Below are 6631 nucleotides of genomic sequence, written 5' to 3'. Positions count from 1 at the left end.
TGATGTCCCGGTTGAAACCTACCTAAGTTCTACAGTGATTTTTATTTGTCATTCAACCTGTTCATAAGGGCACAAAGACTTGTATTAAGGACAGTGATTTTTATTTGTCATTCAACCTGTTCATAAGGACACAAAGACTTGTATTAAGGGAAAACACAAACATTAGCTTCTTCCAAAACTTCCGTGGGCCCGAGAACATTTTCAACAGTAATCCCCACTGTTTTCTTTGGCATGGTCCATTTGATCCTTGTAAATACATCGATTTTTTAGATCATGCCCTAAAATGAACCGGAAAACGGATGAACAGCATGGATAAAACACATACATCACAGTGGGCACCCAAGTGCCTTATACCAGCCATCTTTGTGGTGTTTGTTCACCATCCTTGTGTGTGTACATTGCATTTTCGTCCAACTACACTACAAGAAAAGTGAACTTTACCGGCGGTCAAAACCGCCGGCAAAGGCTAAGAAAACCGCCAGAAAATCCTTTGCCTGCGGTTATCTAACAGCCGGTGAAGCCTCAGTCAGTAAAGGCTTTACCGGCGGCCAGGACCTTTACTGACAGTTGTGTTGGACGCCACTAAATCATCAGTTTTTTGTTGCAAAATTGGTCAAAAGCTATGGTTAAGATCCGTAGCTAAATATGACTAGCCCCACAGTACGACCGTAGCCACGGTAGATGCATAGCCTGCTAAGTGGGGTTCAGAAAATCAGTTTCACATCAGCTGTTATGGCAGTGTTGAATCCATATCAGCTTACTCCAATAAGATACAAGGAAACTCTTAGTTATTCTAGGTATATGATAGGCAATAAATAAAATTCATGGAAGCCCTACTAGGCATATACGATAAAGAAATTGCTTCCTATTTCAGTTTTTAACTAACATATTACAGGCAGACAATGCCTATAGTGAAATAAATGAAACCTTAATTGAACAGTTTCTGTGAATTAAAGTACAGAACATATAACAAATATTAGCACATGGTTACAAAACAAAATATCTGAAACAAATCTTTATATACACTCTGAATCACCTACAAATAAGTTTTGTAAATTTTAAAGCTAGCAATTCAACAATGTAATGGAAGTTCCTAACTGAAATATAAATTGATTTATCAAAAAAGAAAAGCAAGAAACTGAATGTAGTTCAAAAGAACCCTTGTACGAAAGAAAAATGCAATATTACCTTCTATTGACCAATGATACACTGATGATTGTGTGACCAACCCCAAAGTAGTGAACTACTCCACTTCCAAAACACAACCTGTGAATATAACAATATAGCATGGAAACTAATTGAGAAACGAAACAACCTATGAAACAAATAGAAAAGTGAGCTAATAAAGTTTAGATGACATTATCACCTGCTCAGGCATCTGATGTTATTTCATTTTTGCCTTCGTCTCAATGTTGAATATTTGTAGGTGGTCCTGAATAGTTCCCTAAAGTTGAGCTTCAAACAGAATGCCACAGTTCACTCGTCATATATGAGATGCAACAAAGAAGATGCTCACCACCACAAGCACAAAGAAACAGATGCATTCAATAGCCAACACCAAATAGCTGGGACAATCCTGAATAATGATATGACACATGCATTCCACGAACAGCCATGACAACCATTTATCGAATGGAGATTGAACAAATTAGCTCCAAAATAAGGAATAGACATGAATATACAAAATAAATGGCATCAAGAAAAATAGATGAGGTAAGTCAAACTATTTTTACAAATGTTAGGTTCATCCGGTATTATCTAGTGTGGAAGGGTTATAGTCTATCAAAGAGATGCTGAGAAATATGAAAGTTCTCCACACCATGCAGTGAAGTCATCCTCAATCCATTGATCATCATCTCCGAGACCCACCGGGACAAGCCGCTTTCCTCCTGTACAAAAGGAAAAAAAGAGATGAGCTACCATCAATGGATTAGGAGAATTGCAGAAAAGCAATGGGATGTACAATAGCACTTTCTATCAAAACTGAAACAAGCAAACTCAATAAAACTCTTGCCCTGTTGATTGCAAACTCCCAAATTAAAAGAGAGAGTGATCCATCAAATACAATGAACATCATACACATCCAGACTGAAAAATGCTTTTGGTTCCAAACATATTTCACATGCAATTGTTTCTAGATAATGGTCAAGCTTTCTAGAACTCCATAAATACAACACCTCTTTTGTAGTGTAATTTGAATGTACTATTATGCACATTATACAGAAACATTTTAAAGACTATCTAACTTAAAATATCAATGAGCAAGCAAAATCATCTGCAAACACATCTTTACACAACACAAGTGCCAACCTGGCAAGTGCGTGGGATATCCAACAATGCATAAGGTGATCCCCACCATGCAGATGAATGCATACAAAATAAGGAATGTATGGCTAAAAATACACTTGCCAAAGTGCCCATTCAATGTATAATTGTGGAGCAACATGAATGCACCATACTGAATCCTAATTTTTGTGTTCATTCATCTTGCTGCTAGGGGCCCCTTGTACACCCGTTCAGAGGATGCATGCCAAACAGACTATCCCGAATCATAATTTTACATTCATTCTCTTAGCACACGTGTTGCACATAAAGGTGCATCTGGAGAGGGGTGAGCATACCAGCATCACCAAAACTCAGTAAACATAATATTAAAAACAAAAAAATACAAAGCTAATGAACAAGACCCTGCCCTATATCGGTTAAAAAGACACATTTTCCTCATTAATAGGTAACATAATGAGGAGAAATGAATGGCACTTAATACAAATCACATTTATTAATCCGTAACAAATCACTAAATTGATCAAAATCCCAATTGAATCAGTGCCCCAATTTTTATTTCAATAGAAAAAGACACAAATAGAACTTGCAACCAATTACAATGGGTCATGAATTCATCAATTGAAGTAAACCATAAAATTAATCCAGCAAATGTAAGGCAGATACCATTGATAGAGGCAAGTTCATTGGTTAAGATGAGATTTTATAACTAATTCATGGAAATAGGTAGGTATTTAATAACGCATACAAAGATGACACAGTTAGATATCACTTAATCAAGTTCAATGACCTCAACAAGCCCATATTGTCCAAATGTAGAAAAAAATAATAAAGAAAAAAAAAAAGGGAATCAGGCTATACAAAACACATACCCTGTTCTGCAATCAAGTCATCCACCACCTTAGCTATCTATTTTTTAAAACACAGCATAAACCAAATGTCAACAATAGCCAAAAGGTAAAAGAAGTGTTGACTAAAAGCCCGTAATATTCAACATCTTTTTTTTCCCCGAACCTTATTAAAATGCTCATACTGCCTGTTTCCAAGCCCCAAAACACCATATTTGAGATTCTGAAGCCAGTTTCCCCTCTCATTCCCCTGAAAAAACCAAGTAATAGAAATTACCATGCAAATTCAAAAGAAAAGAAATAAAAGGAGATCATCTCAGCTGAAATTCTCAAAATTCACCTCTGTAAATTATTTGTAAAACCTTACAGCATTATCTGTTGGCTCACCATCTCCATATCTGAATTTTAAAAAATAGATACATAAATAAAAATTAAGAGAACAGGAATTTAAACCAATCTAAAAAAGACTCTAACTTACATTGCTAAAAAGAAAAATGATATAGTTTCTTTCTTCATCTTCTCCTCATATTCATCGTCATCGGCCGCATAATCATCCTGTCACAAAATTCAATCCTTTCATCAACATCTAACCATCTAACAACCGATCCAACAACTACAAATTCTCAGATGTTACTCAAGATCAGTGAAAAAAAAAATCAAATTACTAGATCAACGACTTTAAAAATCGCTTTGTCATACCGTGCCCTCACTTCTTCTGCCAGTGCCTGAATTAAAACAAAAAATAAAATCAAGCAACAAAACCGAGGAATCTAAGGTAGAGATCAAAGAAACAGGACGAACAAGCACTGACCTTTTGGTCGAACCAAAGCCCACCAAACCCGACAACCATTCATGCGGTTTGCTTCATCCTTCATAAGCAGTTCTAATCTCACAACCATACCATGCACAAGACCGTGGCAGTTGCACTATCGCATACTAGTGGCTGAGTTGACAATATTAATTGCGCTGTCAACAAGAAAGTCGAGGCTAGACCCAGGGTAAAATGTCTTCTCCACTAGTAACAATAAACATGCGCTTTTCTAAGCCCACATGCAGTCCTACAAGGGGTCATACACACCTTGTCAACCATGAAATGACAGATGATTAAATTTTCCGAAAGGCATAGCTGGCCATAAAACCATGCCCTAATTCATAACGGGCAAATGTATAAAGATCCACTTAGACTTAGTTGCACAGAGGAAGAAAGGAAGCAGCAACAGATTCAGGTGCATGAGTAGGAAGCATCTATTCAAAATATTATGAAGCATAAACAGTTTGGAAGCGGAAGCACAAATCCAATGCATGATTGAAAGTAGGAAAGGCGGCTGGGAAGAAAGTTCGTGCAACCAAGCCCTAAATACATCAGAATACATGGTTTGAACCAAGAATCGGCTCCAATACTCCTTGAGTTTGTCCAAGTTTCTTTCAAATCTGTAGCATTGTATCATTGTCAGCATCATCATCATCTTAGCGTTTCTCCCAGCCATTGGAGTTAACCTTTAAGTATAAAGTTCTACAATCGACTGCCCACTACACATCAACCTTCCTCATTTACTTGGGATTGGAACTGGAAATGGCAATGCTCACAACAATTTGTGGGCTGATGAAGGGAGCAGGTCATTGAACTTCTGCAAATTAATTACTGGAATTCTTGTTTCAAATCTTCAAAATAATTTGATAAAAAGGAACCCTTCAGTAGGAAAAAAATGGATAAAAGGATTGGGAAAGCCTACCCCAAACATCTTGACAAGACTAATGACTTTTATATGAAAGCCACTCTAATGAGTCATCAGCATCATCAATATTAACCACCATCATCACCACTCTTGCCGTGTTCACGGTGTTGACACCAAATAGTTAGGACAAGGTTCTATCAAGTCATCATTATATCACCACCACAAACACAACTATAGCCTTGTTCCAAATATTTGGGATCAACTTTACAAATCATGTGTCGCCAACATATCAAGGCCCTATTCTCAGTATGTGAGCAAACATTTGTATTTCTTCTCACTAGCTCAATCCAAGTCCTTCTAGGCGTTCCTCTCATCTGTATCCAGGCCCTTCAACCATAATTGAGGTTCTCTCCTTATAGAAGTTGTCTCCAATTGCACACATGACCAAACCATCTCAATCTACTATCCATCTACTTATCTCTATTGAGACTACTCCTACGCTACTTTCGATGACTCTATTCTTAATTCTATCCTTCCCAATTTTCTCACACATCCATTTCATTCTCAACATTCCCTTATCCATAACACTCATACTCTACTCATTTTGCCTTATCTATAGTACTCATGGACACTCAACAATTGGACCAAAATCAATTATGGCTCACCAAACTCGAAACCAACATATCCAGATAAGGAAAAACTCATTCTGATTCGGAACAAGTCAGACCGAGTCGCATACATTATGCATAGCAGACGTCCACCTCAGACTGGTTCCTAGGCTTCCAATTGAAACTGGTCAGGGGACATCTTGTTGTATGGGACAATTTTTCATACCATGGTCATGTGGCAGTCACGCAGCTATCCATGGGTATGTCCCCACTTCTCCCACCACCAACTTGAATTCTAGTGGGAGCATCCTCATCAATCTCTCCATTTTTTAAATAATAGAACCAAGGTAACAAATCAGGTCAGTTTGAGGAATTTCATGGTCATCATTTTTAACCAAATCTTCCCCTCTATAACTCCTAATGAAGTTGCATTCCAATTAATCAATCTTACTTCTACTAATTTTTAAGCCTCTAGATTCTAAAGCCTTCTTCCAAACCACCAATTTAGCATTTTCCCTCTCTCAAGTCTCAAGTCTCGTCAACCAATATGTCAAGGTAACAGGAAAATCACAGTGGTTTGACCTTGGAGAAGTAGGAAACAGGAAAAGACATTAATGACCTTGGAGAAATCATAGCGGTTTGAAGCAAGAGTGGCATCATCCCAAGTAGAAAATCTGCGCAATTATATTCCATAATGAAATGGAAAGCTAAGATGCTACACCCCAACATCATAATTGCAAATTTGAAATTTTGAGTAAATCTAATTATTGAAACTAAATCAAATAGGACAGAGACTCCTATATAGCAATTAAGAGAGGAGAAACGGAACCTGAGATTCAAATCTTAGCTTGCTGATGCACCAGGCTTCACCTTCTCTCTCAGGGACTGCCGTATATGTTCACGTTTCCAGTTGTCAATTCTGAAAAATCAAATACAGAAACCCTCAGTGCACAGAAAATAGCCTCAAGTTGGAAATCGCAGTAAGAAAACACATCTACAAAAGATCCAGTGCAGAAAGCAGAAAAATTAGGGTAGAGATGGGAAAATCACCTGCTTATGATGGAATCGAAGGAAGATCGAGATCTCACAGAAAGCAAGCGAAAGAGAGCTAGGGTTTTTCTTGTTTTTTACCAACTCCTCCGATCTCCGCCGTGGAGATGAAGGAACACTTGAAACTTCAAAGAGTGAGAGGAGGGCGAGGGGAGAGGGAGAGGGA

The 6631-nt window shown here is 37.7% G+C and overlaps 2 long non-coding RNA genes across 2 annotated transcripts; both read right to left on the bottom strand.

The window, feature by feature from the left end:
* Nucleotides 1-1244: 1244 nt before the first annotated feature.
* Nucleotides 1245-3942, bottom strand: LOC131256432 (uncharacterized). The gene is made up of 7 exons (XR_009176812.1): nt 3797-3942; nt 3610-3686; nt 3472-3529; nt 3298-3381; nt 3156-3192; nt 1367-1889; nt 1245-1266 (listed from the first exon to the last, which is right to left on the bottom strand). It is a non-coding gene; the product is annotated as an uncharacterized LOC131256432 (long non-coding RNA).
* A 2137-nt stretch (nt 3943-6079) lies between these two features.
* On the bottom strand, nt 6080-6631 carry LOC131256431 (uncharacterized). The gene is made up of 2 exons (XR_009176811.1): nt 6466-6631; nt 6080-6334 (listed from the first exon to the last, which is right to left on the bottom strand). It is a non-coding gene; the product is annotated as an uncharacterized LOC131256431 (long non-coding RNA).

Source organism: Magnolia sinica, chromosome 9 (genome assembly GCF_029962835.1).
Source record: "Magnolia sinica isolate HGM2019 chromosome 9, MsV1, whole genome shotgun sequence".
Lineage (NCBI taxonomy): Eukaryota > Viridiplantae > Streptophyta > Magnoliopsida > Magnoliales > Magnoliaceae > Magnolia > Magnolia sinica.
Note: the sequence above shows the minus strand (reverse complement) of the source record. Positions and strands in the feature narration are given on the sequence as shown.